The sequence below is a fragment of the Myotis brandtii genome, unplaced genomic scaffold (assembly GCF_000412655.1).
Source record: "Myotis brandtii unplaced genomic scaffold, ASM41265v1 scaffold212, whole genome shotgun sequence".
In the NCBI taxonomy this organism is placed as follows: Eukaryota; Metazoa; Chordata; class Mammalia; order Chiroptera; family Vespertilionidae; genus Myotis; species Myotis brandtii.
The window spans coordinates 2,853,398-2,864,974 of NW_005357931.1; the positions used below are offsets into that span (position 1 = coordinate 2,853,398).

At 40.5% G+C, this 11,577-nt stretch overlaps 1 pseudogene; it reads right to left on the reverse strand.

Annotated features, from left to right (window-relative positions):
* Positions 1 to 7,099: 7,099 nt before the first annotated feature.
* On the reverse strand, positions 7,100 to 7,725 carry LOC102240829 (annotated as a pseudogene).
* Positions 7,726 to 11,577: the final 3,852 nt, after the last annotated feature.

Sequence of the window (11,577 nt, forward strand, 5' to 3'; positions counted from 1 at the left end):
AGCCCTTCTCAAATGTACTCCACATGCCTCACCATGCACTCTTACAATTACACTTTGCACACTTTTTCATGAACACATGGACATCTGAAAAAAACCTTATATTTGCAGTCAGGAATCCTAGATGGTAGTTCAGGCCAGTCTACTTAACTAGGCATATGGCTTCAGTGTGTCCCTTAACTTCCCTCAGCTCTACAACTCTAGTCTAAGGAAAGAGGTGCTGGACTAGATGGGCCCTAAACTTCCTTAAGCTTTATTATTCAATGCTATTGATATTAGAGTAGCATCTTGAAGTAGAAGTTTCCTCTTCTTTTTCCCTGAAATATATGATTCTCTACAGCAAGAACTCTATTCTGATTTTATTCCCTCAACTTCCTTTCCTACCAACCAAACTCAACCTCTCTCCTAAAAGTTACTGACTTGATAAATGGAAGAAAAAAGCTAAGCCATTTATCCTGAAACTATCCAGCTGGTGGGAAATTTTGACCTATAGTACATACTAATTAAATAGAGAAACATTTGAGTTAAAAAAAAACAGCTTAACTTCCTAATTAAATGACAAGTACTCTTCTCAAATTGTCCCTTTGGCTTACTGTGCATTTTGAGAATTAATTAACAATACAATCAGGCTATGGTTGTACAATGCCAGTATGGATGTGATTCAAAGATACAGCTTGTTTCCCATCATGACTTTGTGAGTTGTTGTTTTTTTGTTGTTGTTGTTTTATGGGAGCCACACTCTAATGAAGAGACTGGGTCTTTCAATTTGTCTGTGTAAAATAATTAAAATGAGTTTGTGGAGTCTTGCGAGCTCTGCACACAACTCAGTGGTACATTTAATGGTGCATCGCCTAGCCCCTGACACAGGCATGTGTCTTGATTAGATTTCTTTAATGGTTTACTAGAAATGAGGAACATAAAGTCAGTTTGGGTTTTGATGATGTCCATATGTTGAACACTTATGAACTGGGTGATAATAATGCCTCTTGGGTATGGAACAAGCTCATCTGATAGACTAAGTTCAAAGTAGATTCATGCCCTGCAGTAATGAGAGGAAACACAGAAATGCGGCTTCTCTTTCTGCCTTGAAAGTTAAGGTGCCCAACAGAATAGTCTTCAAAAAAGTTGTGAGCTTTTTATATTTGGATTTGGTAACTTGCTTTCTCATCATCATTCTTTCTTCTTCTGCCATGCCCTCACCCACCTCCCATCCTATCCTAAAGCCCCACAGAGTGGGCCCATGTCATCGATCTAAGTGGTGATTGGAGGAGAGAGAAGTGCTGCCAGAGAGGTGGGCACTTCAAGGAATGACAGGGAGTGGCAGGAGTTAGCAGTACGATGAGAAAAGCTAATGGCAAGGTTTTGTCACTAGGTATGCTCTTACCCAACAGTGAAGTTCAAGCATCAAAGAGTGAAGCTCTTGATCCTGGGAGGGCACTTGGCAAGTGTCCAGGGCTCTCTCACTCCCTGATTTAGCCACAGTTACCCCTGTGGAGAAGTAGTAGTTAACATTCTCCCTGGAATCTCATCACTTCTGTTGCATGAGGCTGTTGGATAAACTTGAGCCAGTATTGTAATGCAGTCTTTTCCAAGTATGTATGTGCTTTTTATTTTATCCTAAAAATCAGCTTCCAAACATATAGTGATATACATGGTCCCTTTACGACACTAAACATCTTGCCCTCATTATGGCTATAGACATTGTTACTTTGACATCAATGCCTTGGTTTTCTGATCAATGCAGGCAATAAATAATCTGTAAACATAGGTGTCTTTCAAAAAATGATAGTCATTAAACTTCCACAACTTTACCAACAGGTACAGTCTAAATTGTGAGATCCAGTGAACATTGAAATACATCATATTCTCCCACTTTTACTTTATCCTAGTGATTTTTGTAATAATGCCTTATCTTATTCACTTTTGGTGATGTAATGTTTTCTGACCAATTTTATTTTATCTTGATACTTGAAGTGGGGGGAGGGAATCCTATGAGGAAGGCATGGTAAGTATTTCAGTATCCATCCCCCATTATTACCCCTACTTCAGATCTGATCATGTCCTGTTTTGCATTCGTTTATTTATTTATTCATCCATCTCTTCAAAAACATTTATCATAATAATTATAATAACAAACATAATGGGTACAATTTCTGAGTGCCTAAATTGTACCAATGTGTTTGAAATTAGAGAACCAAAATTGAATCATTCACAATTTCTGTCCTCAGTAAACTTGAAGTGTAATGCATAAACAGTAGTATTGACATGTATTTAATGAGAGATAACTAGGCAAGTTAGAGACACAGAGCAGAGGTATTTAGCCCAGCCGCAGGATCCAGCAATTTTTTTGGAGTGACTGACACTATTTAGAACTCCCACAGTGCCAGATTCAAGGTTTTGATATTTGGGACTAAACAATGATTAAAAATACAGTTTTAGGAATTCTTACCATTTGCAACAGCATGGATGGAACTGGAGAGCATTATGCTAAGCAAAATAAGCCAGTCAGGGGAAGATAAATATCACATGATCTCACTCATTTATGCAATATAATGAACATCATAAACTTATGAACAAAAACAGATCCAGAGACAGAGAAGCATTGATCAGACCGTCAAACCTTGGAGGGAAGGTAGGGGAGGGTGGAGGTAGCATCGATCATACCGTCAAACCTCAGAGGGTAGGTAGGGGAGGGTGGAGGTAAGGGGGAGAGATCAACCAAAGAACTTGTATGCATGCATATAAGCCTAACCAATGGACTCAGACAACAGTGGGGTGAGGGCATGAGTGGAGGGATGGGGGGCAATGGGGTGATAAGGACACATATGTAATACCTTAATCAATAAAGAAAAAAAATTAAAAACAGTTTTCTCATGGAACTTGCAGACTCTTGTGGAAAGAGACTGGTAAGCAGGCGAGTAAGCTTCTGTTCATAGGTGTTATATATCTAGCCCAGTAGATTATACATCAAACCCTGCTTTAAAGTAGAGGGTCAAAATGGCTTCTCAAAGAAGGGAAATCTAAGCTCAGGCCCTGAGAATCAATAGGACTCTAAGTCTAGTTGGGAGGGTGAGCAGAAGAGCAGAAAGGGAACGTTCATTGCAAGTCTCAGGGAGCAAGTGTCCAAGGACACCAAGTCATTTTCAGTGAACTACAAAGTCATGTTCGAATTCCTTATGGCTGGCATCTGAAATATAAGGCAAAAAATAGGCTGAATGGGTAAACCGGTATGGTTGTTGGGCAGATTGTGAAATGACTTAGACATTATTTCAAGATGTTCAGACTATATCATGAGGACAAATACAACTTGAGAAGGTTTTCTTAACAGGTAAGTCATACAGTCAGTATTAAAGTACTTTGCCCTGTTATGGCTAAACTTAAGCTAGAATCTAGACCCAGTTTTCCCTCAAATTCATGATTTGGACTAACTACAACTGCTTTGCTCTTTAGCTGTGGGTTGTGTGTGTGTGTGTGTGTGTGTGTGTGTGTGTGTGTGTGTGCCACTTCCACAGAGGGCTTTCTTTGTGGAAAATGCATGATTATGAAGGGTTTTCTCTCCTCTCCAGCTTTGAAAATTATTTTTCTTAAGCATGTAAAATGAAGAATCTAGCTACATCTTAGAAATAATGTTCAGATAATTGCTACCTCTCAGTTATTATATGTGTAGGTGGGTGAATGTCTTTTATAAATTGGTTATTAGACAGCTGAAGATACAGGTTAGAGAGTGACATAACTCCCATGTCCCCAACCACACAAGCAAGTTGAATGCTCTGGGAGACTTCTGTTGGAAGGATACAACCCTGGCCAGTATTAACCATGTGTCTAAACTTCTGCAAACTTGATGCTTTCACACTTGCCCTGCATGTCTATACTGGACATGTCTTATTCTGTACAACTTGACAATATCCCTGAGTCACCTTGCCTTGGCCTTCTGCCTCACTCATCCTGAGGGGTTCATTTTTAAATATAAACCAACCAATTTAGATTCTTCAAACTCCCTAAACCCTTAAAAGGCTATCACACTCCAGACCACTATATATTTGCCCTAATCGCCTCAGGTCCAGGTGCCAGAAAATTAGGGGCAGCCCCTATGCTCCAGAGCCTGCTGAAATTATTCAAATTAGCCAGTCCTAAATCTGCATGCTCTGCTTAACTTTTCTTTTCCATGGAAACCACACAAAAGGAGCTCCTCCACAGTTCACCCCTCTCTCTCTGCCTCATGGCCGGCCCCAGCGATTCCCCATGTGGCCCACCATGGCGTGACATGTCCTCCCTCTCTTGGCATCTGTGAGTGTAATCAACTATCTTTTTGACAGCAGTTGTCTCCGGATCTATTGGCCCGCCATCCCTAAATAATAATAAAACCAATTAAAACATGCCCTTGCGATGAAACTGTTCAATGTGCTCAGGGCTTCGTTCGTCAAAGTGCTTTTACACATGGAATCGCCTTTGATCATTTCTCTAATCCCCCGAGTGAAGTGGTTCAGCTGTGACTCCTCCTCATTGTGCAGAGGAAGAAAGGCACAGAACCATCAATTTGTGCAGAGTCACGTGGTGATGAGGTGGCAGAGCCAGAACTGGAAACCAGATGCCCTGATCTCAAACAAGGCTCTGGGTATTGTGCCAAGCCTGGTTGTTTCCTGGGGAATCAGAGCAAATAGCAATTTTTGTGTTATCAGCCCTAGAAAATGGGAGCAAATTGGCCTGCAGGGCCATCTGAAATAATGGCATGTCTAATTAATCAAAATATGGTCTATATGTAATAAATCAACTTAATTGGATAACAAATGTTTCTAAGTAAATGTTTTTTTAAGACTCTATTAGTATTCACATGAAAATAATTCGTGTGTAATTAATATCATACAGGCATATAAACTTAGGATTTTAAAAAAATCCTTTAAAATGCTTGTCTTCTGAAATAGTTAAGGTTTTCTAGTGCAATCCTATTCATTTTAGTCATTTCATGAGTAAAACCTTTATTATTATGTAATGTGAAGGTGTATAAATTATACAAATACACTTTTTAAAAATATATTTTATTGATTTTTTACAGATAAGAAGGGAGAGGGATAGAGAGTTAGAAACATCAATGAGAGAGAAACATCGATCAGCTGCCTCCTGCACACCCCCAACTAGGGATGTGCCCGCAACCAAGGTACATGCCCTTGACCAGAATGGAACCTGCTCTATCCATTGAGCCAAACCAGTTAGGGCCCTTCTTTAGTTCTTATGGCTGGATTAGTAATAAAATAAAATTGACACAAGACAAGATTAACAGGAGAAAAAAACAACTTAATACCTAAAGAATCATAATACAATGCTCAGATCATAAAATGAGGCCCAAAGAAATGATAGACCAGGCACCTTTTTATACTTTTTAGATAAAAAGACAATAAATTTGTGAGAAATTAATAGGACAAAGAAAATTAGTGCTCACTGGAAAAAAATCTAAGCAGGGTTTAGGTATTTATTAATGAGAAATTTAAACAAAGTAAATTAGAAAAGAGGAAATAAGAGTTAATTATACAGACTTTTTGGCTCTGAGTGAACTCTAGCAATAGGGGTGTCTTCTAGGTGCAGGAAGGACACCTTTCACAGGGGAGATTTATTTCCTTCATTCAAGGATACAAGGGAGGGTCACTGGCTGTTGGTCAACTAACTTTAACTCAAAGTAATCAATATGCTACTGTGGGATATTTTGGGCCAGCCAGTCTTGGGCCTCAACATATCCTTTTCTTCCTATTTTATTAATGTATTTATTTTCAGGAATGGAGTTGAATTTTCAGTATGGAAATGATGTTTTTTTTTCTTTGACCTGTTGAAATGATCAGTTATCATCACTATACATCCAGCTTTTGAATATATATGTATATATATTCATTTTTATGGATTCAGCTTAATTAGTTTTCTAAAGAGGTATAAACTCCCTCAGAACAGAAAAATTTGATTTTGTTTATTTAGGTGCTCTTGACCATCTAGTTGAACAAAAACCTGCCAAGTTCAAATTATACTGGGAATAACCCAGAATTGTATGTTGAACTAAATATGACTCTTTTCTATCTTATCTATTTAGTGAAGAGCAGTCTCTAATCCAAGTCAGGCACTAAACCTCCCATATATTATTCTTCAGATACCTTGAATGTGGTTTCCCCTCCTATTTTGGTAACCTAATTATAACCCCCATCTTTAGCATGCTTGATGTCAGTCCCCTTCGAAAGGAATGGTGCTTAGGAAAACATCCCTGATGTATGTATGAAACTTTCTGACATGCACATGGGGACAGATTTGTAACGCACTTTGTCTGCTTCTTTAATGAATAGAGTGGTACAATTAATCAAATGATTCCACATCTATTATCATCAGGACATGTAATACTTTATATTTTGAGGGCAGAAAACTGAGACTAGGAGAGATTTGCTCATAGCATGTGACTAGAAACTGGCCTATTTCAAATTTCATGCACTTTTCCAAATATCTCATCAAAGTTGAGATATTAAGCCAGGAAGCATTGTGGGATCAAGAATCCGGGATGGAACAAGCAGCGACAGACTTTGGCATTGTCAGGGAGCACTGTGATTAAGTGAAGAATGCAGCCCCAAGTCCTCTAGGGCAAGCTGACTCCTTTGCACTGGGATCCCTTGGCATTCCTTTCTTTGTGTCAATCATGATCAAATAAGGAAAACAGAATCTACCCCAGGTACTTAAGTAGAGAAAAAAAATTTAATGAAGATATTTTCCTTATCAATAAATATATGCTGATTCATTTACAGGGATAAGCTGGTTTCTTTGGGAATAAATTCCAGAGGCGATACAAGCCTTTTGTTAATTTGTGATGTCCTTCTTTGGCAGGCAGGGCAGCAAGTTCTAGAATAAGCTAAAATCATCCTTTAAGAAGAAAACAAACCCCCTAACAGTCCTGGGACAAAGGTTAAAATTTATAAAAAAAAAAACGAAACACCAACAACAAACAAAAAACAAACAATGATTCCTTTAAAAAAAATACAGAGGCTTAGGAAAGACTTTGCCCTGGGTACGGGAGGAAGATGTGACTTCTGCATAGTGTTGGGGGAAACGGTAGGAGTAGGGCTAGTGCATGCTGGCCTCAGCCCACAGATGCCAAGATGATGTCTACTGGCAGCTCCTCTGAACTTCTGGCTGTCATCTGCATCGTAACTGTGTCCAAAAGCAGCAGCTGGGAGTGCACCAGGATGTCACCGTCACCTTGGAACACGCCGGCCAGGAGTCATGTGTGGGTGTTTTTGTCATCTAGCACTTTGACCTCTCACAAAGGTTCATTCCCAGGAATTTCACAGTATTTCCCATAGCCACCTCAAGTGTCTTGGTGGTAGACAAGGTGAATGTTTCCTCCTTAAAGTCATCCCTTACCTCATCCTAAGTTGCTTCAAAGTTCAGCTTCATGACCTTTTTTATGTGATCAGCTATAGTGGCTTCCAGATCTTCCAGCGCATATTCATCCTCAGAGCCTTCATCGTCAGTCTTCCCAGTGGTGAGGTCACAGTCCTTGGCAGTGAAGTTCATCATACACCTGAATGTGCAGGCCACAGTTGTGGAGTCTCCCTTGGGCAGTGCCACCAGACTATAGCAGGTCTCAGGGGACTCCGTCTGCACTGTGACCTTCTTCAAGGTCTGGCCATTGAGTGATTTTGTGAAGTCAAAACTGGAACAACATGTGGTCAGGGAAGGTATGTTTGGTGCAGTGGATGACATACTCTGTGACTCAGTGAGGGCTATAGCTCAGGTGAGGACTTGAAGAGGGGCCCCAGTGCATGGCACCACTGCCAACTGCTACGGGAGGATCTCTGGCCAGGTAGCTGCCACTTCCGCATGCTGCTTGGTTACTGTGATGGGGTGTTTTCTCTTCTTTGCTATGCCATCGTGTGATAACCAGGCACACGGACTTGAGGTCAAGAGGTTTTTCCAATGGTTCTAGAGTGTACTGATATAGAGCCCTCTCCAAACCAGGGAATGATACAGTCAAACCATTTAGGATATAGCCTGAATTGAGGACCTTCTGCTTCTGTTCCAGGACACAAAGCAGCAGCCTTGCACTGGACCTGCACCACTACATGCAGTTACAATAGAGAAATTAGTATGGGCATTAGCTATTAGGGGATTGTAATCGCTGACAGAATATTAGCGTAAAGGAGATGATAAGGTGGCCCAGAGATCTGCAAGAGGAAGATTCCACCACCACCCGTAGGTCTGATCAGATACTGAAATGAGAAGTTGCCAGATCCTAGAAGGTGGAGCCACCAGCAACAGATGGAAGCTAGGAAGGTGGTGATGCTTGAGACAGCTGGGGTCACAAAGGAGATGCAGCAGCTCACTGGTTCACCACCAGCAACCAAACAGAGGGAAGAACCACCTTGGTTTCCTCTTATTCTAGTTCTACAATTCCCCACCTGTGCAACCCTGGGCAAAAGCTAACCTGAAGCAAGTTGGCAAGGGTGTCCAGGAAATAGAATTTACAAGGGTCCATGCTCTGTCATGTAGAGTAGAGCAGAACAGGAGGAAGCTAGGAATCTTACTTCTGTAAGCAAACAGCATGTACAGACCCTTTCTAGATTGCAAACACCTCAGGAAAAGAAGTTTTAAAAGTATGACTTGTGAGCAATGCCTGGTTTTAATGGGAATCAGATTAGATGGCCTGACCAGGTTGCAGGAGTGGCTGCTGGAGGTGGGGAGTGGAGTGACAAAGAGACATTGAAACGGGTGTATAGTCTGTCCAAAGACAAACTTTGAGTTTATAGACTTTACTGTTCCTCTTATATAGCAAGCCCTGTATTTAAGTCCTATGATTGATTCAAGGGTATTTATCTCTTGAAAATCTTAATACCCTCTCTTCCTACCCTCTTTCCCCTTTCACAAAAAGTAAGCAAAAAGTGTGTGTGTGTGAGTGTGTGTGTGTGTGTGTGTGTGTGTGCATACAAAGTTATTACAATCAGTGGCACACAGTCTTGGCCCCAGTCTCGCCGGCTGTATCTGATCAATGAAGGAGACATGAGGCCCATGCACTGGTCCTGTGTGTTTGGCAGTTTCTCCGAAGCTGGAATCCAATGCACAAAGAACATGCTAGCCAGGGGCACAGGGATGGAATGGAAAAGTACTCCTGAAAATGTGTCTAATTTCTTTCAGATGTCTCCCGTCGGCTTGGCTGTTGGCATGCTTTCCTGTTTTCCATTTAGTACCTTTTATAGTCACATCTTTAAATATGAGTGAAAAGAAAGGTTTTTTTTAAAAGGACGTCACTGATCCATATTTATACATATGCGTGAAGAATACAAAAATTTAACACATGCATAAAATGCAATAGTATATAAATATATACATATATGTACTTTTAAGAAAAAGAACTGATTAGTTTTTATTTAATTAACTTTGATTTTTCTGTCTCATTTATTGATGCCTACAGAAGAAAACAATAATAAATCATTTATAGAAATGGCCCAATCCTTTCTACTGGGAAATACAGCCAGCCAGACTTTCTTATAAATTGTTTAGAATAATGTGAATCTACAGTGATTTTTCTCTGATATGTGTATTTAAAGGAAGAAAATAACAACCACAAGCTTTGAAAGATGATTTTATTGGGCAGTGGTGGATAGGATTTGCCAAGAGAGGAGGAGGGAGCTATGTTGGGAAAATCTGTGCATTTTTAACAAAATAATGATGCATATCACTTCCTTATATCCTTACTAAAGAACACAGACTCTGTCACTAGGAAAACAAAAACAAAAGCTAGATAAGGCTAGATCGGAGGCTGGTATCCACAAACAGAAATGCTGATGGCTGTAAGTAGGTAAGAAAGTAAATAAATCCTCTTTCATTTCTCTGGGCTTTCCATAAGCTTCTCTTGTGGAGACTTAGGTGGTATTAATGCTGGGTCTCCAAGCCAAGCTCCTGAAACTCCCCCTTGCTCATCAGCTGAAAAAGAAACAGCTTTCCAGCCCTGGCTCTGAAGTGCCTCCTTTTGGAAAAGATTTACCCAGAATTCATTATTTAAACATGGATTGCCCTTCTTTCTAACTAAATCAATTGTTTAAATTAAAAATGCAAGAGGAATGCGTAACTTACCTGAGAGAAACAACTGTCCTAAAGGATATGAAACATGCTTTTAGCCTGGCCCGTGTGGCTCAGCGTTTGAGCATCGACCTAGGAACGAATAGGTAACTGGTTTGATTCCAGGTCAGGGCACATTCCTGGGTTGTGGACTTGATCCCCAGTAGTGGGTGTGGAGGAGGCAGCTGACTGGTGACGTTTCTCTCTCGTGGATGTTTCTTTCTCTCTATCATTCTCCCTCCTCTCTCTCTAAAAATTAGTAAAAACGAACAAGCAAATAAAACCCCCGTGCTTTTTAAAAAAATACAAACAGATGACATGCTAGTTCAGTGCCATTCATTTCAGTTCAGGGCCTGTGGGTCTCTTTTATACCTTATTTTTATTATCACACTAAGCAATTTTCAAACATTTTCATCATTACAATAAAGTTGTTCCTTGTGTATTTTTGTTGGATAATGAGGTTGGACCCATTATATGGTATCATCCACTTTTTTTAAAATCATGAAAAACATTGCATGTCATTAAATATTCTTTCACAAAATCATATTGAAAGCTTAATATTCTGTTAAATTAATATAGCTCATTTTATTTAACCAATGACCTAATGTTGAACATTTAAATTATCACCTTTTCTTCATTGCAAACAATGCTGAGATGATGTAAACATCCTAATAAGAAAATCTCAAAATATTTTCATGCTAAGTTCTTCAGAAACATTTCTACAAGTACCAACCCTGGGTCAAAGAGTATGCATGTTAGTCTTTCAATTTAGAGATAACATCTAGAAAAGTTGCACCTTTTCTTTTCAAATTCACTTTTATTTATTTACTAGAGGCCTGGTGCATGAAATTAGCCTGTGCCCTCTAACAGTCTGGGAACCCTGTGATCAATTCCCGCAAAGAGTTGGCCCTCCCCACCTGGCTAGGGCTCTGCAATAGATCATCCCTGCAGAGGGAGGCCCTGCCCACCCATTGCAGCCCACTGGTCAGTGGCCTGGGCCTCCCTCTTTGGGCGATCGTAGAACCCCCTGATTGATCGATCACCCTGCTGGCCGGTCGCCTGGGCCTCTCTCTGCAGGGCAATCATGGGGCGATGGCCAGGCCCCTACCAATCGCATCACACCCACCTTGGCTGGCCCGGCACCAGCGGGTGTAATAGCATGGTCGTCCGGAGGTCGTACGGTGGTCGTTCTGCTGTCCGGTCGTTCAGTTGATTTACATACTACACTTTTATTATTATAGATTTTTCAATAGATTTCAATCTTTGAGGGGCACAGCATTACACAGATTCTGTGTCCCATGGCCTTAGCAGAAAGGTCGCTTCAGAATCTGGCACAAAACAGGCCACTGCTTCCATGAGCAGGAGTTACCTTTCCCCAGGTGACTCTGGTTTTCTTAGGTTTGCCACCAGGAGACACTGTGTTGTTCTTTGCTTTGTACACATTAGCACATTTCTTGTCTAGGCAGCATTCAGTTCCATCTCCAACATAAACTCCTTAAG